This window comes from Protopterus annectens, chromosome 7.part0, assembly GCF_019279795.1.
Source record: "Protopterus annectens isolate FY-2018-M chromosome 7.part0, PAN1.0, whole genome shotgun sequence".
Taxonomy (NCBI): Eukaryota; Metazoa; Chordata; order Ceratodontiformes; family Protopteridae; genus Protopterus; species Protopterus annectens.
This window is the reverse complement of record NC_056739.1, coordinates 535881648-535906455: the sequence shown is the minus strand read 5'-3', so window position 1 is coordinate 535906455 and position 24808 is coordinate 535881648.

The window sequence follows — 24808 nt, the reverse complement described above, 5'->3', positions numbered from 1 at the left end:
AATTTGAGGAGGAGGAGGAGTAGATGCATGTTTAGTTTTCTGTTTCTTTTTGACAGGGAACATGGAACCAACAGTGTTATTATTATTGGCAGCACCAGCAGCTTCCACAAGGACAGACAAAACATTCTGAAGAAAACAGGGACGCCTTCCCTGTTCCCTCTCCCAAAACCAACAAAAGTGGCATTCCCTTGCCCACTGAGGCACCCCAACAGCTGCAGAGGACATGACTAACCCCTGATCAATAGTGGCTGTACATGCTACACCAGCAGAATCAAGGGTTAAAGATTTGTGGTATGAGGTACAACTAAAGGCCACAGTAGAGTTACCCACCTGTGGTTGAGGCAAATTGCTAGCCTGTTGTGATGGCAAAGGTTGTTTACTTAACATTTGCTTTTTGTAGCTGGAAGAAGGACCAACCATTGGACCAACAGATTGTTCCATGGTCAAGCTGAAAATGGTGCCTCTCTCTCTCCTAAGGAAAAAAAGAACCAAGTGCCAGTAACAAAATGTCTTTAAAAGTCAGTTTTTTCACACATAAACAAAGCAGAAAGCACTTTAAAATGCTTTGACAGCCTCAAAAGGTAAAATAAATACACTTCCTTCAAAGAAAAAATGATTTTTGGTTATTTTAAACAACTTTTAAACTAAATGGAAAAAATAACACACCCATTCAAAAGTACAGTGCAGTCAGTTTCATGACAATCTGTTAAAACACAAACTCCTAGCTTTAAAACAATTTTCCTAAAGAGGAAAGTATTAATAATAAAGTTATTAAATGGAATTTCGTTTCCCAAAGAGAACTTATCTGTCGAGCAAAGGAACAACACAAGCTGACTGTCAATCATCTAAAGCCTCAGAGGAGAGTAGTCTTTGGCAGCAGTAAAGCTTTGAAGGGCTTGGCACCCACACTCATCTATTAATTAGCTCAGCTCAAGCTGCTTGACAGTTTGGGTACATGGAAGTTGCCCTGAAGCTTTGGAAGCTGGCCGATTGTTATATCCTTGGTAGGATGTGACCCATATTGCTAAGGCTACTGCAGTAGTGATCAATATGATGACTATCTCATGTTCAAAAACAACCTCACAGAAAAAAAAATCTGTAACAAAAACTACGAGATTCTGATCATCTTGCAAAACTATGCAGAAATGCACCTGGGAAATATTTCCTGTGTTGATATGTTACAGAACATGTAAGACTTTTGGATACACTGTCTTTATGCTGTCATTCATGATGAAAATATGGACTCTCATCCACTCCAAAAGTGAGTTTTACCATAAAAACATAAGCTTAAATAGCAGTGTATAATGGCAAACTAAAATATAGGTGCAGCTTAACATACACCTGTTAGAGAAAATATCTCAGAATGCATTACTTTTGCAAATGATGACCCCCTATGTGAGGAGAAAAAGATCCTTCCAAATATAAAAACATTAGAGTAGGTTAATAGGATGTAAATCCCTGTACTTTTCCTTGCTAGAACTGAGTCCTTATGCAGGTTTCTACTGAAACTAGAAGTAAAAATGTATTGACAGTTTCTGAAGCTGTTTCTTGTATTCATGAGTTTCTTTAACAAAATTAGGTTTTTTAACTGCTTAGAAACTCTGCAATATTTCAAGGAAGTACTCATGAATTGAAAATGGTGCACTGTTTTTTTTAAAAAAGAAATAAACGTTTCATATCTGGTTGTGTCGTACCAAATTTACTTCATTTTAACCACCTGCACTACTGAATGAGGTAACGGCTGAAAAAAATGCAAGTACATTGACTTTACTGTCTTGAATGGAAGCTTCAGTCTTTCTGCCACACAACACACACATAAATTTTATTAGCATTGTATTTAAAACTAAATCTAATACTTATGGATAGACCTGTATTTTGAGTAAACTGATTTTTTTTAAAATATTTTGTAGTTCTAATAACTTCTTCAGCGATGTCAGCAGTTCAGGCTATATGACTGTATAAAAATGTTAATAATAAACTTAAATGAATAACCGTCAGAAATGTCCCATAATGTCATACTTGTTATATCAATTACTGCACCTCTCTATTCCCTGATTTCAGAGTAGGACACCTTGAATTATATCCACATTGTCAAGCTTCCTTGCTAGTATGCATTCAAGTAGAACTGACTTTAGATGAAAACCTATATTAAATATGAATGTCAATTAAATCTTTAATTTCTTCAAAGTTACACATGAATGAGTACCTATCAGATTGCACCTGGTGGTGTGAAAGGATAGTCTCATGTGTGTTACACTACCTGGCTGATTACTCAGGATATCAGGTGAATTACGTTTCTCAGCTGTGGGGAATTTGGAATGATTTAGAGTAACAATAGAAGCCATAGAGACTGACTAATGATGTGCCGTCAGGCAAAGTCTTCCACAGTAAGAACAATAAGACAGAGTAACTGACAGAAAAATCAAATCTTTATTCAAATCAGCTTCAAATTAAAACTGATTAAGCAGAAAACTACAGTCTAAAACAGATGAAACCAAACTTCTCAACAGGCCAAATGTTAAGATAAAGAACTAAATGTATTTAATATGTTGCACATGTATGACTAAACCACATTTTTCCTTATGCAATTTTGTTTAGTACAACACGAGTATATATCACTCATTGTAAATGCATAAACATTTAGAGGCAGATTTCAACTTGAGAAGCCTTTGAAAGTCAATACCAAATTCAAAATAACAGCTTTCAAACATTTAAATGTACCTGTACATTATTTCAAATGTCTGAAGTTACTCAAGAAAATGCACTCAGTGAAGGGTTACTATAATTGCAAAGTTTCCCCAACAAACCAGTAACTTATTAGTTGCTATGCACTTCATGGTTGTCACAGCATAAGCTAAAGATATATGGTATTATTAAAAATTACATTCTTACACAGTTACATTTACAATACAGGGGCTAAGAACAGCAAATATCAACATATATTCGCATACAGTAATATAAAACCTTTAAGACTTAAACTTCAACTAAATATGTAAGAGGTCAAAATATTACTTCTCAAATTATATAAATCATGACATGAGAATTAACATGTAGCAGTCGTGATAAAATGGAACAGTGCTTAAACAGGCTGAATTAGCCATAACAAAATGGCTGAATGTATTACAAAATCAGGCAAAGAAATGAGACACAGGTGGTGATTTAATGATAAATATAGCAGTTAAAGATGAAAAAAGTGGGAGTGGTTATTACAGCTAATCCAAATAGAACATTGTCTAGCTGCACTACGAAAATAAATGGCAAGGTAGAGCCCATAATTTGACTGATAACACTTTTCATCATATGCCATAACATCATTTACTGATTTTTCAACACTACTACTTTTGAACAGTGCTGTCAAAGTACCTTTGGGACTGATGAATTTTAAAGGAATATTACCATTCCACCTAAGGTTAGACAAACCTGGAGTTACAACATTTAGATATGTTGTAGTGGGTAATACAGTGTTTTTTTTTATTGTTTTTTTAGCTCTTGCTTTTAATTGCTGTTAATGTTACTTTTGCTACTCAAGAAGAGTGATTCAAGATTCACAGAACCCTTGTCACTGAACTACAGAAACAACTCAGGAGCTTAATAAAATCCACAAAAGCGAAGTCTGAGCCTGAAATAGTCATTCAAGTCTTTTTCAGTTATGTTCACAGTCTCAGACATACAACACAGTAATGCAGAGTTGATTGAGACAAATTTACCTACACTGAGGCTGAAGATACAATGAACCTACTGGCTGATAAATTCAGCTCAAACTTTACCCACCCCCCCAAGTTTGTTTCACAAGATATAGCTGAAACCAAATGGACTCCAGCTATCACAAAGACTAAGTCCTGAAAGTGATATGAAAAGCTAAAAATACTGCATTGATGGGTTCTGACAATATGCCTGAACCCTTCTTAAATAGCATGAAGCATGATTAATCCATCCCCCCCTAACAACCCTGCTCAACTTCACCATCCGCCTCCATGCAGTTTTTGTACCAAGTGAATAACTTACAGCTACAGTCATTTCCATGCAAAAGGGAGGACATTCCACAGACCCAGGCAATTAAAGACCCACAAATCTGATCAAACATATATGAAAAGTCTTGGAAAGACTTATCATGGAACTAATCAGTAAGGACATAGGAACCTCCCAACACTGGACCTGCCTCAGTTTGGATTTGTCAAGGGTGGGTCATGCTTACTTAACATGGTGGATGTTTTTGAAAGGGTCATCAGATCAATGGATGAAATTGTAGAGATACACTCAGCATACTTCAACCTGGCCAAAGCTTTTGACATAATCTCCAACTCACACATGGTAGAAAAGCTATATAAAGTGGTGATAAACTCCTACATTACCTTCTGGATTGACAACTGGCTCATTGATATTATGTGGGAGATAAAAACAGGGGAAGCAAGCTAGCTTCAGAAAATGAACAATCACCAGTGAAGTCCCACTGGGTTTTGAGCTGGGACTTATTCTGTGTGGCATCTACTTCTCTGAAGTAAAAGCCAATAACAAGGGGCTCTGAATGACTAAGTTTACAGATGACAAAAAGCTATAAGAAGTCACTGAATCTCCAAATGACTTAACTGTCCTGCATGAAGGCATATCCCCTCCAAAAAAATAACTGGTGCTAAAATCATGCACTGAAATTAAATGCCAAATAATGCATTATTGTATCCTTTGGGAAGTTGTCTACACCAAGATACTACCACATTGACAATATGCCCCTACAAGCTGTCTCAGTTGTTTGGGATTTGGGAACTTATGTAGACAGTGACCAAATTTTTGACTAACATGCATCCACTGCTGTAAGAAACTACTTCTATAATATGCAGCATGTAAATAAAGGGAGTGTGTCTAGATATAGAGACACAATTGTCCCCTTTCCTCAGATCTCTTTGACATATATCTATTCAGACACATACAACAACTGGAAGGTCTACAAAGATACCTTACTAAAAGGATACAAGATCTAAACAATATGATCTACACTGACCATCTTAAAGCTCTGTCACTATACTCAATATTTTACAGACTGCTAACAGGTGACCTGTGTATTGTATGCAAGGCATCCTCTGACTCAATACTGATGGACCTACTGCAAATCAGCAAGTCAAATGGCTTTGGAAATATACAGTCCAAGAATCTAAACCCCTTCTGTAACAACAGCAGAATGGTTTGGAGGGACAGGTATACCTCATAGAGGATATCATTGATCTGGAACAGACTCCCCATCCACATAAAGCAAAGTTAATCTCTGTCCATTTTCAAGTGCAACTTGGATGCATAGATGAGTAATAGAAAATGTACCTCAGGACTGCCCTCCATACTACTAATGGACAGATGCAGATCATAAATGCTTTAGCCCATGCACCAGTCCCCTCAAATTATGTATGATATGATCCCAGTTATTCTCAATAGGAGTAATAAATAATTATCAACCATTGGATGGGCAAGGCAAATTTTGCATCAAATGAGATAGGTTAATTTATGCACCAAAAGGGAAAATAGCTAGCATAAAATGGCCCAAAAGGGCAGCTAGCCTAGTACTTACCAATGCTCTTATGAACCAAATGAAGGGAGAACCATTGTTACTTGGTCATTGAAGGAGTCACCGTAATGATCTTTGGATAGTTCTGCATGTTCAGAAAGATGTCAGGTATTAGTGGAAAGAGTGGAAAAGGAAAATAAAAATCATCTATCTTCCAGGCCTTGCATGTAGTCCTGAAGTAGAAGTTTATCAAATGATTGCTGTGAATGGAGGAAGAAAGATACAGTTGAGGTGTTCTCCACAGTTGTATTAGTTCCTGGAAGACCCCTGATTCAGTTTCCATTCATAAGGGTGTGCCCTGGTCCTGCTCAGCTTGTCTGCCACAAACTTTTGCTCTGATAGTTTGTGTATTGCTCTGCCTTTTCTGCTTCAAAGACACTTTTCTTTTGTCCCCACAGACACTGCTCCCCAAGCAAAGGCTGAGATGTCTGTCATTACAAACTATGATGGAGCTGGGAGGGAAAATGGGAGACGAGGGTCTAAAAAATTGTGTGTCCATCAAGAAATCTCCTTTTTTATTATTTTAAACAGATTTTTAATAATTTTAAAATGAAGATTGCACACAATTATAAGAAATCTCCTTTTTTGCAAACCCCTTATCAGGAATCTGGAATGTCAGCGGATGTTGATGCTGGGACCATGCAAATTTCATGTATCACTGAATGCTTCTATGTGGAGTCTTACAAGAGGGTTCCTAATAAATTCTAGTCTAGGTGTTAAAACTCAGAAACAGATACAGATCTACTTTTTCTTGTGAAAGAAAAACTCATTCATTGATCTGAGGTGTCTTGTAGACATAACAGGAAAACAATCCTGAGAAAAAGAGTTAAACAAGATTTTTGTACTTTCTCTTGGAATCCCAGGATGTGTAGGAGATCCTTCACCTATGTAATAGTTCCATGACACTTTGAAAAGACCTCTGCAAAGATAAGTAAGTTGTGTAAATAAGGAAAACATGAATACCTTGCAGACTGCAATAAGCTGCCACTGGATCCAAACACTTTGTGAATACTCTTGGAGCAGTGGATAGACCAAAGTGTCATGCAGAGAACTACAATATGATGCAGACACAGAAAACCTTGAGAGATGTCTGAGATGTGGATCTATAGAAAACAGATGATTTAAACCTAATGGGTAATAAGGGGTCAAAAGTTGTAAAGGGAAACATATTGAAGTGGGGCACCATCACAAACAGGTTCAGAAGGGAAAGGTTCAAAACTGATCTCCAAGATAAAGAAGTTATGTACTTACCATAAAGTTCTATCTTTGTTGCCCATTTTCATTCTTCCTCAACTACTGGGTTCGGATCTGAACCTCAGATTCTACTCGGCCATTACTATAGCTTGTGGCCAACTGAAACTCTCAAGCTACTCCCTACGCATAACCCTAACATATCTCAGATCTTGTTTGCTAGATAACATAAATAATAAATATTAGCATAACGTTCTTAACAAAGGAAACCAATATCTGGAGCTCCATACAAGACACAGTGGTGTCCTAATAGCACCTCATTCTTCCAAAGTCCATGATGATACAGGTTGGGGGTTGGTGGGTGGGAAGTTAAGGAAGAATTAAAATGAACAACATAGATGGAATGCTGTGGTAAGTACATAACTTTTTTATCTGATGTTGTCAATTTTCATTCATTCCTCAAGCCATTGGGAAGAAGTCTCCAGCTACCTGATATCCTGGGAGGACTCTAAGGAAGGATGTTCCTGAGCATAGTTTAACTAAAGGCTGCTCTTCCCCTCAAGACCACATTCCATTTGTAATGAGTAATAAAGGTATGAGGATTAGCCCAAGTAGCAGCTGCACGTATGTCATCCATGGAATGATCAGATAAAAATACTGACAAGGTTGCCATAGATCACGTATAGTGAACTCTTAAAGGTTTTGGTAATGTAATGCCCGATTTACTATACATAAAGGCTATGCAGTCCATAATCTACCTTGCCATTGTTACCTTTATAACAGACTTGCCCAATTTGTTATCTGCAAAGGATATAAATAATTGATCAGATTTTGTAATTTCTTTTTTCTGTATAAGTAGAAATGCAACTGTCTATGAACATCCAGCAAATGTAATATGTGCTCACCTTTGTTTTCAAATTTTGGGAAGAAAACAGGCAAGTTAATAGATTAATTGATACTGAATTCTGACACCGCCTTAGAAAGGAAGGAAAGGCTGGTTCTTAATGTCACCCCATCCTTATGGAAAATCAAGTAAGGAGTTTTAGAGGATAATACTTGAAGTTCTAAAATTTTCCTGGCAAACGTAATAGCCACTAGGAATATGGTCTTTCAGGTCAGAAATTTAAGATCACATTTTCCAGCTGGTTCAAAGTGGGAATGGATTAAGGCCTGCAGAACAAGGTTCAAATCCCATGGAGGAGTAGGATCTTTATAATGTGGTCTAAGTAAAATAGTACCTCTTAGAAAGGCCTTGCATATCTTAGTACAAGCTAGGGAAGAATTGTCAAATCCTATATGAAAGTTAGAGATTGCTGCCAACTGACCTTTAATGGTAGAGGAGCTAGCTCCCTCATTAGAAATGTCTGCCAAAAATTCTAGTACACTTTGTGTAGGAGCTGAAAAAGGATTGATATGTTTTTGATGCACCCAACAAACAAAGCTCTTTCACTTACTCTTGTAGATTTTCCTAGTGGACATTTTATGGAAAGACAAAAGTATATGATGGACAGGGTATGAGAGCATAGATCATCTGACTATTAACAGAAGTGGACAAACCACATTGTTAGCTTGAAGTTTGAGATGTCTGGATGAATCATGCCTTTCGGGTGAAACAGTAGGTCTGAATCAGATCCAGAATCCAAGGTGGGTAAAGAAGATGAGGCCAAAGGAAGAGGAACCAAACCTGTTGAGGTCAATAAAGTTCAACAAGGATGACTTTGCTCTTCAACCTTACAGTTTTCTAAAGAAATTTGGGAATTAGAGGGGTTGGTGGATAAGTATAAAGAAGACCGGAGAGCCACTCATGGAGCAGAGCATCCCTCAGTGATTTCCCCCATTGGGGAGATTAGGGCAAAGAAGCTGCTGCACTTGTTGTTTAGGGGAGATGCAAAAATATTACAGCAAGGCTAGCTCCACTGATGGAAAATTGCCTTCATCACCTTTTGCTGACAGACAACTCATGAGGTAGAAGAATGGACTTGCTCAATTTGTCTGCTATCACGTTGGACTTCCCTGGAATGTGCTTTGCTATCAAAAAGTGGTTGGATGAGATCTCCCATTCCCACACTCTGAAGGCTTCTTGACACAAGAGCTGGTTCCTCCTTGTTTGTTGATGTACAAAACTACTGACATATTGTCTGTCTGGATTGCAATTGTTCCCAGAGTTAGAGCATCCTAAAAGACTTGGAACTCTGAAAGCACTGATCTCATCTCTAGAACATGTATATGCAAATTGGCCTCTTCAGGGGACCAAATGCCTTGGACTGTTTTCCAATCTGGGATGTGTGTGATATCACTATGGCTTTGGGTTGAAGAAGAATGAATGGACAGCCTTGTAAAATCTGACTTTATCCACCAACAAACATCCAGTACTTCTTGTATGTTTGTGTGATCCTTATTTGAACTGACATCCTTTGATAAAGACTTGACCATTGGGTTGCTAGCATCCACTAAAGATTTCTCATAAGATTTCTCATATGAGGCAAGGCAGAATTGTGGCAGACACTATAAACAACCACAAAGCTGTCTATAGTTATATCAAGAATCTCCACGGCAATACCCAGGTTTGCTCTGAGTTACTACACAATGGTACCTCCTATAGTCGGCCAACAGATATCGCCAACATACTTGCCGACAGATTCAGTGCCAACTTTACCCCTCTCTCCCTCCAAAGGACCAATCACAATACCAGAGGAATGCCAGGCACCCAGCATTACTGCAGCACAGGTTAAAGCTGCATTGTCCAAGGCCAAGAATACAGCTTCCATGGGACCTTACAATATCCCTGGATGTGTTCTACATGAACTACAAAGTGAACTGGCACCACATCTGTGTGCCCTGTTTAATCACAGCCTCATCTCAGGCTTTGTCCCTACTGAATGGCACACTGCTACAGTCATCCCACTCCATAAAGGGGGAGTGACTACAGACCCTGGGAATTATCACTGCATTATCCTGATGACTCTGATATGTAAGGCTACGGAGCACATCATCATGGACCTAATTAACAAGGATATAGGGAATCTCCAAACTGTATATCCCACGCAATTTGGTTTTATGAAAGGTAGATCATGCCTGCTTAACATGGTTGATTTCTTTGAGTCAGTTACCAGAGCTGTGGATGAGGGCAAGGCAGTTCATACAGCCAACATCGATCTGACCAAGGCCTTTGATACCATTCCCCACTAAGGAATTATTGATAAACTCACCAAACTAGGCATCGACCCCTATATCACTAGGTGGGTTGCACATTGGCTCACAGCTAGAATCCACAGAGTGAAAGTAGCAGACTCCAAGTCAAACTGCTGACCAGTCACGAGTGGACTCCCACAGGGATCAGTCCTGGGTCCTCTCCTGTTTTGCATTTACTTCTCAGAAGTCTAGGCCATCATGGAGGGACTCTGGCTGACCAAGTTCACAGATGACTGCAAGCTGGGAGCCATTAACTCCCCAAGTGATGTGCAGATATCCTACAGAAAGACCTCACTGAGACCAATGACTGGTGTCGAAACCATGGCCTTAAGCTTAATGCCAAAAAATGTGTCATCATCCACGTTGGGAAAAACTAATTTCCCACTAATTACCACATCGATGGGAGCCCACTGAACACTGAAGATGTTGTAAGAGATCTGGGGACACAGGTTGGCAGCAACCTCTCCTTTGACCACCACATTGCCACTGTGATCAGAAAGTCCTTCTATATTGCACATCTCATTACCAAGGGTTTTGCATCCAGGAAGAAAGAGGTCATCATCTCTCTCCCTCTACTTTTCCCTTATTAGGCCAATCATAGAGTATAATGCCCCATTTGACATGTACCTCAATAGAGACATGCAACAACTGGAAAGGCCACAAAAGTACCTCAGAAGTTCACCCCGGGGATCACTCCAGTGGCTCTATTTGATAGAGGCACTGGGAACTAATGTTGGGCGGCACGATACCAGGGCACTTCTACGGGCTAGGCTTGTAAAGGCTCCAGGGCCATTAGCCTAGCACACACCTATGAACCTATGAATCTATGACATATTGCCAGAGGAATAAGAATTATGGCAGCTGACATTGACCCCAAGGCTTGAAGAATTAATTGAGCTGAAATGTTTGTGCTGTGAATAACTTTTGTGACCTGGAATCTAAATGTTTGTACTTTGTTTGGGGAAGTGTGGCTATCACAGATGCTGTATTGAAATTTGCTCCTATGACTTTCTCTGAATTCCAGTGTTTGAGATGGATGAAACTGAGATTTGTTGGAGTTTATTGTGATTTCCGGAAAAGGAGCAAGTTTGAATTACCTGGTCTCTCACTATTATGAGTAGATGCCTGGTCAGAGAGGTAATTAGCCAGTCATCTAAATACAGAAACACCTGGAATCTCTGCAGTATCAAGTGAGTTGCCACCACTGCCATGCATTTTGTGAACACCCTGGGGGCCATGGTATGATCAGAGGGCAGGGCTCATAACTGGTAATAACTGGCTCCCAGCTGGAAGCATAAACACCTTCTAGACGGCCTGTTTATTTTTATATGATAGTATGCATCTTGAAGGTCTATTGAACACACCCAGTCATCCTTGCCTAGAAATGGAAGGATGGACTGAACCATGACCATCTGAAACTTTGAATGTCAAACTTACTTCTTCAAGTTGCTGAGATCCAGAACTGGTCTCCAGTCCCCTGTTTTCTTTGGCTCTAAAAAGAATCTTGACTAAGTTCTGGATCCTTTCTGGTCTGGGAGGACTTCTTGGATGACTCTTTTTTTCTAGCAGCTTTTTTATTTCCAGTGCTCCTGCTTTCCTCTGGTTGGCTGGAATTTCAGGAAACTTTTGTAAGAATGGAGGTGGAAGAGAAAAAGGAATTATGTAACCTCTGGAAATAATCCTGTGCACCCAAGTGTCTTTTGTGATATCTAGCCAGGCTCTCTGGTGCAAGAATAAATGACCCCCAATTGCCACCAGAGGGGGACAACTGGGCCTCCTTTCAGGAGCACTGGTAGGGCCTGTCACAGAAAGTGTCACTAGACCTCAGGTTTTGTAGACTACCTCTGCAGTGTCGGCAGCGACTTCCAGTACCATTCCCCTCTGTCTCTCGGAGAACCATCTCCATGTGGATCTTGGAAAGGACCCTGATATTTTTTGAACCACATCTTCTGTCCTCCTTATTGGCTCCTAGAAAAGGTCCTTTGGTGGGGTGAAAAATATACTCCTACAGCAGGAAAGTGTTTCCATCCTTCTCGCATCTGGAGAGCGTGTCCTTCACTTTAGGGCCAAATGAAGAAGATCCATCAAAAGAATCATTGATGAAAGAAGACTTGAGTGGCTCTGCAAAATCACACAAGCTCATCCAGGCATATATCCTTATTAAAATGCTTGAACCCAGTGCCCTTGATATACCCTCAGTCTCATGAGAGATAACTATCATGGACAAATTTAAGATGGACTGAAGCGTTGCCAACTGCGAGGCTACCGAAGCTTCAGCCTCTGCAGTAGTGGTCACTGAAAGAGTATTTGACAACATATTAATTAGATCTCTTTGTTCCTTTGTAAAATGTGCCAGATAATTCAGTGACCAAAGAGCAAAGATTGCTGAAGCATAGACATGTTTCCCAAACCTGTCTGAAGCCCTGGATGCTCTATTAGGGGGAATGAACAGTAAAACTTTGTTATGCAAGTTCCTGCTTCATGGCCACCACCATGACCATGGCATCTACTGGTACATCTTTGCTCCAGAGTTTCCTTCCTGTCAAAGGTAACATAATTCAGTCTGGTCTCTTGGGGACAGGTTCAACCACATCAGGTTCTTTCCATGCCTGCTGAGAGAGCAAATCAATGAGCTCATCAGTGGGTAGAGTTACTCAAGAGGTAGATGGTCTGGATCCAAACACCTCCAGAAAAACTGATTCCTCAGAGTAAGGATTTTGCAAGGATCAATCACCATGTTAATTGAGGATCTCCTGAATATCTCCAACTAAGACATCTTTGGATGGTGGTCAGGAGTATCCTTCCCCTTCATCAAAATCTGTGTCTATCATGATAGATTCCTGAGGGAAATCTAAGTGCCTCCTTTTGCACTTTCTCTTTGGGGGAGTTTCTACTGTGGGGTGTCCCAGGGAAGTGTTGGAAGAGAGGGTAATACCCTGCTGGGTAGCCTGGAGGGGTTGGAGTGGCTGTCTCTGTGGAATCCAATGTCAAGGCTCTTGGGCATATACACATGGGGTGTTGAAGGAAGATCCGAGGGAGAGAGACCATCCATCCTGCTGAAGCCAAGAAAACTCTCTCCACTAATGGAGGCAAGAAGCCATGCTTCTATTCCATCAGTTCTGTCTGCCCCAAAAGTAATCTACCTGAGACAGAGGCTGGAGCTGAGCTGTCCAGGGATGAGGCTCCGAGGGGCAGAGATGGCTCATAAACTTCAGCTCCGACAGGGTGCTTCAGCTCCAAGAGTCACTTGGCTCCAAAGTTACTGGAGCTGGGGCACTCAGAGAAGCCTTTGGATCTGAGGACAGCATTAGCCTCAGATCAGAACCAGATGGACTTGGCAAACTTAGATCCAAGGACTCCAAAACAAAGTGTCAAATTGAAAAGGAGCCAATACTGGAGAAGATCCGAGGGAGAGAGACCATCCATCCTGCTGAAGCCAAGTAAACTCTCTCCACTAATGTAGTTAAGAAGCCATGCTTTTATTCCATCAGTTCTGTCTGCCCCAAAAGTAATCTACCCAAGACAGAGGCTAGAGCTGAGCTGTCCAGGGATGAGGCTTCAAGGGGCAGAGATGGCTCATAAACTTCAGCTCCGACAGGGTGCTTCAGCTCCAAGAGTCACTTGGCTCCAAAGTTGCTGGAGCTGGGGCACTCAGAGAAGCCTTTGGATCTGAGGACAGCATTAGCCTCAGATCAGAACCAGATGGACTTGGCAAACTCAGATCCAAGGACTCCAAAACAAAGTGTCAAATTGAAAAGGAGCCAATACTGGAGAAGTAGAGCTAGAAAAGACTTTACGACCCAAGGGGACTGGAGCCAGGAGAACCCCCATCTGTATCTGTGCCCAGAGAAACTTCCTCATCATTCTATTCATGCTGGTTTCAGTGAGACTCCTGGAATAATGAGATGAAGCAATAGATGGCAACTTGGACCATTGTATCTCAAGGAAGGGAGACAGAACTCTAGAAGGAACTGGGTCTATAGATGGGGAGTATAAGACCTGAGGAAGAATCTTCAGAGCCAAAGTACTCTGATCCAAAGGCATTTTAGGTGATGTTGAGGACATCCTGGAGCCAGACGGCTTCAGATCCAACTTGGATTTTTTGAGAGGAGGCTCCAGAGAAAGTGGAGTTCAAGAACCCGACTTTTTGAGGACTTTTTTGGAGGGTCCTTGGAAGTTATTTTAGGGGAAGGGTGAGACCCAGATATGCCTAATAATAGATATGGTTTGCAATTTGATGGCCTTAAGTTAGGCATGTGTATCCCCTTTTTGGATGTGGTTGTTAGTATTAAACATGGTACTAAACTATTCACATCTGTCCATAGAAAATTTGACTGTGGTACACAGTATGTACATGGTGATAGTTGTCACCCTCCACATACTATTGCAGCAATCCCATTTGATGAGATGCTTAGGATTTCTAGGTTATGTAATAACATTGGTGATTTTAGACGGGAATTAGAAACAACTGTAGATATGTTTGGCAGTAGAGGCTATAACTATAGTCTATTGGAAAAGAGTTGGAATAAATTGTATAATGTTCCAACTATAGGGCATCATATTAATGATAGATACTTTGTAGCCCCTTTGAATTCTGGGAATAGAAATGACAAGGACATGATTTATTTTGTGACAACTTTTGGTTGTTTTAGTAACGTAGTTATAGAGCAGGTAAAATATTATTGGAAATATTTATGCTCTTTAAAAAAATGTCTCTCCCTGGTTGAATGTCAATCTGGGTATTTCTCATAGACAGGGGAGAAATATTCATAATGTTTTAGTTAAAGGTAGATTTTGTTTGCCATTCACTAATATACCATACAGCTTATATTCTACAGGGACTACGTGTTGTAACAAGTGTAAAGCTTGCAAATTTATAGTCCAAAGTTTTTCTAGTATTAATAATATTTCATTTCAAACTTGGAACAATTTTTCTTGTGATACTGTTGGTGCGAGGTATGCTCTTAAATGCCCCTGTAATTTATTTTATATTGGGGAAACAAACAGGGCATTTAAAGTTAGAATATTGGAGCATGCAAGGGACATTTATAATCAGAAACTAGAAAGCTCTATTGCAATACATTTTCAACAGTTTCACAATAGTAACAATGAAGAGTTACAAAGTACTATTTTAGAGAAAATAAATGTGTCATTATATGATATTAACAATCTTAAAAAACTGCTTCAGTTTAAGGAATCAGTATATATTCTTAAGTTTAATACTTTATACCCACATGGGTTGAATGAAGAGTTAAACTGGAGGCTGTTGATTTAATTGCTTAATTGTTTAATTGTTTTATTGCTATAATTTTTAGTATTTAAGTAAGCTTTTTTAAGATGTTTCTTTACTCCTTGAAGGCTTTTTTAGCCGAGACGTCAGAGAAAAAGAAATTCTTGTTTTGAACAATAAATCCATTGTGGAATCTGTGGCTGGTCATATTTTATTTATTTGTTCTGGTTTGTGGTGATACTCTTCAGAGCCAAAGTACTCTGATCCAAAGGCATTTTAGGGGATGTTGAGGACATCCTGGAGCCAGACGGCTTCAGATCCGACTTGGATTTTATGAGAGGCGGCTCCAGAGAAGGTGGAGTTCAAGAACCCGACTTTTTTGAGGACTTTTTTGGAGGGTCCTTGGAAGTTATTTTAGGGGAGGGGTGAGACCCAGATATGCCTTCTGAAAAGGAAGTCAGAAGTAACATTTTAATATTATTTTTTTTTTCTGTCCACTATAGCTCACAGATTAAAACGTTGACAGATTTCACAATGGACATTTAGGTGTTTTGGGCTGAAACAGTAGACACAAAGGTCATGGGCATCAGAATAAGGCATCTTATGGCAGCATATTTTACACTTTTTAAATCATTTTTCAGGCACCCTAAACATTTTTCTTAACTAACAGTAAAGACAATAGATAGATAGATAGATAGATAGATAGATAGATAGATAGATAGATAGTTTTTTTAAAGGGTAAGGAAGAAGAAAAAAGATAAACAAATGCCAACAATGGTACTGAAGAATACACAAGTGTGTAAAAAGGAAAGTTAGACAAAAAAAGGACTTTAAGGCTTACAGATAAATACCAGCATTATTGAAAGAGAATACACAAGTATAAAGAAAATATTTGGAAGGAAAGTATTAAGGAAAAATTCACTAATCTCTTAATATACTCGAGAACAAAGCTGACCATGTCTATACATGAAAGCAGCAAATAAGATTGGAGGTATGTTATGGGTAGGGAGGAGCTCAACAGCTTCAGCTGGCCATGAGCTGTAGTAATGGTCAGATCTAAGGTTCGGATCTCAACCAAGTATTTGAGAAATGAATGAAAATTGGCAACATTAGATTTCTTCTTTAGTGCCAGAAACCTTCTTGAATAAAATCCTTCTCCTAACTGAGGAGGAGGATCCACTTTTATGACCCTTGAGATAGCAGATGCTGAATGACAGGACAGAAAAGAGGAATTTGGTCTGTGGATGAGGGAGGAAGCCCTCAAAAAGATGAAAGACCCCCCCCCCCCCATTGCTATCCGTAACCTTGATGGATTACTTTTAGAGCTCATTTGTGTAAGTCTACATGCTACCAATCAAAGAAATGGAGGTTGAGACTTTCTGAAAGGATTAATGGTTTGCCAAGCAGGAATGGGAAGTGACTCTTGATGAGAGGTATTCATTCTTATTATACTATCCTTTTTGTGGGTCTCCTCATTTCCTTTTTGGTTAAAAGGCAAGGACCCCAAAAACGAAAGGAGGGGTTGAACCACTCTGCATTTGCTTTTTAAATGTTTAGTTACCAGTAGTTTGCTTTTTATTTTGATTGTTAAAGTAGGTTTCAAGTTTAGCATTAAATCCCTTGGCAAACTTGGGAGAAGGAAGACTAAACATCAGAGACACTGTTTGAATCAGCCTATATCTCTCATTACACTTTTTAAAGACCGGTGCAGAAGATTGCCCCAAAACTAACTCTCTGTCCATGGGAGAATTCAAAATGTCAGCTTTGACATCTTCTGGAAGGTTTTGAGAACATAGCCAAGCAACCCTGAAACTGGCATCAGCAGAATCATATAAGCACATTTCAAGCAGAGAGTAGCTATGTGATATAGAAGTAATCAAATTACACAAAGAAGTTTTTTTCTTTCCTCAGAAGGGGGAACAGATGCCATAATATTCTTCATGTTTTCAAAAGAGGCAGGCTTAAACTTCAGCATATGAGCTTGACGTATGAAAATTCTAAAAATAAGTGTTACAGAAGAATATATTTTTTCCCAAATTTATCAAAAGCTTTCATATCCTTGTCAGAGGGAGAATGATTGGTATAAAGCAGATGTTTTGCAGCAGCTGAATTAACTAAAACAATAGCTGGTGGGTGAGATATTTGATTAGTCTACAAAACGTATAAGCTTGAGGAACTTTTTACATTCTTATCTGTCGTCTTGTCAGCAGTCTATGGCAAAATATCCTTCAATACTAAAAAAAACCCCGGAGAAGTAGGAGTAGGTTCTGGAAAATCCATTTGTAATAAATCAGAATATTTCTTCATGGACAGTGGAATGTCATTATGTGCCCGCAGAAGCCACACTCTCCTCAGAATTTGAATCAGACCTGAGGAGACAAAAAATAATCTATCCCCACTTCCATCATAATCATTTTGTGGTTCAAAAACTTGACCTTCTTCAGAAAATAAAGAATATATTTTTCATTTACCAGAGGAAATGACCAAACTGAGCTGTTTTTGAGTTCAGTAACAATTTAGAAATAGACAAGTAGAATGTAGCTTAAAAATGACAACACGGATATGAAAGGAGAAGTTATGGAAATGAGTGGGAAGATAAATAGACAGAGGAGGAATTGTAGTTAGTGGTGGGATGCAGGTATGAGGAGGAGCAATAAGGTACAAAATGTTTGGGAATCGAAGTGGCTGGAAGAGTTGTAGAAAAGTATTCTGAGTTGAATTTTTTAGGCAAGATTCAAATGTTAAATTCACCAACGCAACAGTTACCAAGCAAGCAAACTCTGAGGGTAATGCTACTCAATGCTAGAAGTCTAAACCTCAAAATGCACTCACTCGAGGCACTCCTTAAAATGGAGAACATCAACATCTGTGCAGTGACAGAGACCTGGTTCAAGGCTCCAGAGAGCACCTCTACATTACCAGACTATAATTCATACCACACCTTTCAGCCACCTAACCTGGACCAAAACACTAAAGGTGGAGGTGTGTCCATATTCATTAAGGATATCCACACCTCCAGGCTAATTGCTCAACATAATGCATCTGAAATTATCCAAGTGCAACTAACACTGGGCAAGACTGCAATCCAGGTTGTAGCTTGTTACAGATCCCCCACCATGCCCCAGGATTCCCACTCTTCATTTCTTAAGATACTGGAAAATATTAAGTTACAACCCAATACCTTAATTATGGATGATATCAACTACCCCACCATCAACTGGGAAAACTACTCATTTACCAAATCATTCACTCAACATTTTCTGGAATTCATAAATTACAATTCCTTGGATCAGCTTGTCCACACCCCCACCAGGGGCAGCAATATCCTGGACCTGGTCATTACCAATATGGGTAACCAATGTTCCACCCCAGAGGTAAACTCCTCGCTGGTCAGATCCAGCCACAAGCTAATCACCCTAGACATCCATATCGCACCTCCCAACCCCACTAAGGAAACCACCATCAAAAACTACTCCAAAGCCAGCTTCATGCTTCTTAATACAGAAGTGGCAAACCTCACAACACACATGCAGATGAAAAATAGAGGTATGACTGCTGAATCTTACACAAATGCACTGTATAAGCACATACATGAGTGCATGGATCGTGCCATCCCCAACAGAACCAAGATGCTATCCTCCAAAAAAAGGAAGCAAATCTGATGGTCCACTGCCATAAACAGACTCTACAACAGAAAGAAGAAGCTGTTGCAAAAAAGAGTAAAATCACAAGATTGGAGCAACTTTCTGGTCAGCCTCAGCAAAAAGCTGAGATCCCTCATAACATCCTCCAAAGCCAGTTACGAAAATAAAATTGCCACTGATTCCAAAGACAACCACAAAGCATTCTACAGCTATATCAAGAATCTCAATGGCAACACTCAGATCTGCTCTGAGCTACAACACAATGGCACTAAATATACAGAACCAACCAATATTGCCAACATGTTGGCAGATAGGTTCAGTGCTAACTTTACCCCTCTCTCACCCTCCAAAGACCCCATCTTAATACTGGAAGAATGCAAAGCTCCTGTTATCAAGGATGAACAAGTAAAGACTGCACTCTCCAAAGCCAAGAACACAGCATCCACGGGACCAGGATCTCATTTCAGGCTATGTACCTACTGAATGGCGCACAGCAACAGTTATCCCACTCAGCAAAGTGGGTGCCACCATGGACCCTGGAAACTACCACCCCATTAGCCTGATGAGCCTGTTCTACAAGGCCAAGGAATGTATCATCTTGGAGCTTATAAACAAAGACATAAGTAACCTCCAAACCCTGGACCCCACTCAGTTTGGGTTTGTAAAGGGTAGATCATGTCTATTAAACCTGATTGACTTCTTTGAAGCAGTTACTAGAGCCATAGACGAGGGCAAGGTAGTGTACGCAGCCTATCTTGACTTCACCAAGGCTTTTGATACCATCCCCCACTCTGGAATTATAGATAAACTCTCTAAACTGGGCATAAATCCCTATGTCACAAGATGGGTGGTCAACTGTCTCACTGACAGAACCCACACAGTAAAAGTAGCCAACTTCAAGTCTAACTTCAGACCAGTGATGAGTGGAGTACCACAGGGTTCGGTCCTGAGTCCTCTCCTGTTTGGCATCTACTTCTCTGAAGTGCAGGCCAACACAGAAGGTCTTTGGCTAACAAAGTTCACAGATGACTGCAAACTGGGAGCCATAATAGAATCACCTAATGATGTAGACATTCTACAAAAGGGGCTCACTGAGACAGATGCTTGATGTCAAAGTCATGGCCTCAAGCTCAGTGCCAAGAAGTGCATTGTCATCTCCTTTGGGAAAAACTCAGTACCCATGAACTACCACATAGGAGGTAGCGCACTAAACACTGAAAGTGTGATAAGAAACCTTGGGACACAGGTGGACAGTAGTCTCTCCTTTGATAATCACATTGCCACAGTAGTCAGGAAATCCTTCCACGTGGCACACCTCATCACAAAAGGGTTCTCCTCTAGAAAAAAGGACGTCATTGTTCCTCTCTACTCATTCCTCATCAGACCCATTATAGAGTACAATGCCTTGTTTGGCATGTATCTCACAAGACACCTACAAGAATTGGAAAGGCCACAGAAATATCTCACTAAGAGGATTACTGGCCTCAAACAGATGCCATACTCAGACCGTCTCAAAAAACTCCATCTCTATTCCATTGTGTATCGCTTACTCAGAGGTGATCTCTGCCTAACATACAAAGCAATGTCAAACCCAGAGCTGTTGGACATGCTACACTTAAAGAAATCTGAGTTTCTCCAACCACATGCTCCAGGGACATAAACTTTGTCTCTACAATAAACAGAACATACTGGAGGGGTAGATTCCTGTCCCAGATACATCCAATACTCTGGAACAAACTACCCATTCATGTCAAGTAAAGCTCCTCATTGGCAAACTTTAAGAGAAACCTTGACAACTGGATGGGAAATAGAAAATTCACGCCGGGGATCACTTCTGCAGCACTGTTTGACTGGGGCACAGGAAAATAATTTTCTTGGGTGGTGAAAGCCCCAAGGCTGATAGCCTAATACCTACCTATGAACCTATGAACCTAAAGCTAGCCAGTTGAACAGGAAGAACAGTGCCGTCTTTGGCACAGGTACTGTTTAAGCAATGTTTTTAAACTATTCTCTTTTAACTGTGTGGGGATTTCTTTCCAGAGTTTTGACACATAATGAGACTAGAGAGACTTTCCAGCAGTGTTAAATGTTTTACTGATACATAGCAAAAGTTTATTGCTAGAGCAAAGGTCTCTAGTGGGTGAATAGTACAGTAGAGTATTTTGGAATGCTGGGCATTTGTCTGGAGAGTACAATAGGTCATGAACAATGATAAATTGTAAATATGTCAACTGGTTTGGGAGTTCAAGCCATTGTAATTGTTTTAATGCAAAGCAGTGGTGTGTTCTATAAGTTGGTTGGTTGCAAATTAAGCTATTTTGTAGTAGCAAGAGGCTAGTTTAGTTTTATGTTGATAGTTGTAAGAATAAGGGGAGCATGTAGTAGAGAAGAAAAGAAGTATGTTGTTGCTAAGATAATTCTTGCTTGTTCTGTTAGGTAGTGTTTGGCCTTATAGTGTAAGTCGAGTTTTCGGTGAGATTTCTTGATGGAATGAAGTATGTGGTGATCAAATTTGAGGTTGTCATCTATTATGACTCCAAGTAGTTTAGTCTGGTTTATGGTTTCTATTTTTGTATTATTACTTGAGGTAATATGAAATCTGAATTTCTGGTTAAGGTGTTGTTTTGGAGTAAATAGCATACGTTTGAGGGGGGTTTTGGCATTAAGTAGCAAGTTAGAATTTTCCAGCCATATTTCAATGTCAGTGAAAGATTTTTTTTGCAATTTCCAGTAATTTTGTTAGGGACAATGCATAGCAGATAAGGTTAAATTCTTGGCATAAAAAGTAACACTCTTGTTTAAAAGTTACTAAAAGTCATGTGATAGTCAATAAAAACACATCTTCCTTGCTTAAAATTAATATTTTCAAGAAAATTAAATTTCAGTTTCTGTCATAAAAGTAGATGTGGAAGTTTCTTCCCTGAAGGGAGATCATTTGTCTAGCACTGGAGAGTGTTAGCTAACTGCCTGTACTGGCCTATAGCCATTATGTCCACTCTATCTAAGATTCTAAAAAAGTGCATCCATAAACAGCTCCTTGATCATCTTCTACAAGAAAATCTCCTAACCCCTACCTTACACGGATTTCGCCCCTTTCACAGTACATCCACTGCACTAGTATCTTTAGTATCTTCACACAGGCTATCTCTAATTCAGAGACAACAATAAATTAGTGTCCTGCCTAATCCTTGCCCTGTCAAAGGCCTTTGTCAGTGTCTCCCACAACTTTCTTCTGTCTAAACTTTCTAACCTTAATCTGTCTAACTCTACTCTCTTCTGGTTTGCAAGCTACCTCTCAAACAAACTGCAATCAGTTAAATGGCTCTCTGCATTCTCCCCTTTCCTTTCTGTTCATACCAGTGTTCTCCAAAGCTCCATTCTTGGACCCCTATTATTCAACATTTTCATTAACAACTTACACACATCCTGTCCACACTCTTTCTTAATTCAGTATGCTGATGCCTCTGTGATAATTTCCTAGTCTGACAATCTCTCTAACCTCCTCTCTCTCACACAAGATTCTCTTCACTCTGTAGAAAGAATGACTAACTTCCAACCAGCTCCTTCTCAACCCTAATAAAACCAAACTTGTCCTCTTCCTCCAAAAGTCTCTACAACACCTAAAAGATACATTCACTGTCTCTTCCCTCAACAACACAACCATCAAGGTACAAAGTCACACTAAATTATTGGAGTCATAATAGATGACCAATTAAAATTTGCTCTTCACTGTGATGACCCACCAACTCTGGGCCAGTAAGCAAAGAGCCTCAATCCTCACTACTGGTACCAGTGGGGGATGTTCACTGGGAGGATAACAGGTACACACACAGTATCTCCAGATGCAGCTCTCTGCATCAAGCACAAGCAAGTGCAATTTCCCTTAAGACAACACTGGGAACACAGTCAGTCTGGGTCTGGTTTCTCCCTCTTTCTCTAGATCCCCAATAAGACTCCCCAATGGCACAGCTATAGAGTTGAGATCTCAAATGACTGTGCAAGCCAAGACCTCCAGCACCCTCTCTGTCCAACCAGTGCTTTGTGTCCCTGCTCAAGTAGCTGACACACACACACACTCTAGGAGGTTTGATTCACACACACACACACACACACACACACACACACACACACACACGCACGCACGCACGCACGCACGCACACACACACACACACACACACACACACACACACACACACACACACACACACACACACACACACCTGGGAAAGGCTGGCAAATATTTATTAGCTATGTTTTCTGCCTGGACTATAACGTAGTTAAGACTGCCAACAGACACTCCTGCCAGCTACCTTAAGGTTCTTCCAATGGTAATCAAGAAAAAGCAGCAAGTGGCAAAATACAAACTTGTAAAAACAAAACACCACAGCCACTGAGCCCAAATAAATCCAAATTCAAGGGAAGAGCTGACAAAAGCTTAGTGTAGAAGGTACCCCATATACTGAGTAAAATTAATATTAATACAAATGGTACTTTGACCAAGAGCAAGGCTATTAAGACTGGCCCATACAGTGTCACCAAACAAATATACAAATACTCACAAAACTTAAATATCTTTACAAAGATTAGCCACAATTAAAGGTTTAAATATATTTAATAATAAATATAAGAACAAGGAAATACTGAGTGTATATACACAGTGACACCAGAGTTCAAAATCACTGGAAATATTTAAAATAACATTGAAGGACAGACCCAGACAAATGCAGAAAAACAATATCTAAAGTAAGCTTCACTATATTCCTGACTGAATCTAAGAGAATTATACTATTCCCTATTAACTTACTTAATAGAGCAAGGCAGATGATGTGGTAAATGGTCCTTCTTGTTGTCAGTTTGAAGACAGAATACAGGATGCTCTGTATCACTAACAGACTTCTCAAAATAATATCTAAAATATTACTTCTGAAATAGCTTGCAGAATGATATCACTTTTGGTTATCTGACTTCTAGTTCTAGTGCAAACTCCCATTGCTGGAAGCTGGCAGGACTTAGCACTGACCTGTAAAAATACGGGTCTATGTTAAATATTCAAACATCCAAAATGTCGAATGTTACATGGTCGAGACCAAATCTTCAACATTTGGATGTTCAAATATCACATAAAAAAAAAAAAGAAAAAAACAAAAACACACCTTAACAGTCTGAGCAGGGGTGCAAGCCCCTCTGCACCCCCACGTGGGGGGTTGCACCCCACCACACCCCCCAAATTAAATATACCAACTCCGAGATGGCACTTCAGTGCAGAAAAGGGAAATTTTCCCTATCTGCACCGTACTGCGCCATTGAAAGTCAATCTTCGAACACTTGAAATTTTGAACGTTTGGTTTCGACCGTGTAACGTTCGCAATTTTAAGCGTTTGAAGACTTTACATAGACCCAAAAATGCACACACAAGGGATTTTGCTCTGATCTGTGGCAGATGCTGGAAGCCAAAAAACAATTGCATACCTCTACACTTACATAGTAGTAATTAGTTCACCCCAAAGCCAATACAGGAAGCTTCTTAGTACAGACTTTGTGTGTCTGACTGCAATGAAACCTGTGAGATAGCATCTTTATGGCCTAGCCTATAAAGTGATTTAACTTCAGATATATTTTAAAGTTTGCTGGACTGAGGTTAACCTCCTGATTTCTAGTTTCATATGTTAAAACATATACATTTAAACAGTTACAAAAGTGCATGTACATTTCTGTTCTCTCCAGTAGGGCACATGTTGATACATTTCAGGCACAACCACTTTATAAATACCTTTTCAACACAATTGTCTGTAAAAATCAGTTTGATATACACATGACATACAGCTCTAATACATTTATAACACCAGCATCTTGTATGACATACCATTCTAATACATTTGTAACACAAGCATCTTGTATAAATCAGTTTGATATTCGCAAATGACATATAATTATTTACAAAATTCCAGCTAGCTGTGCTGGCAGTACCTACTTTCGTCACATTCACATAAAACACAACA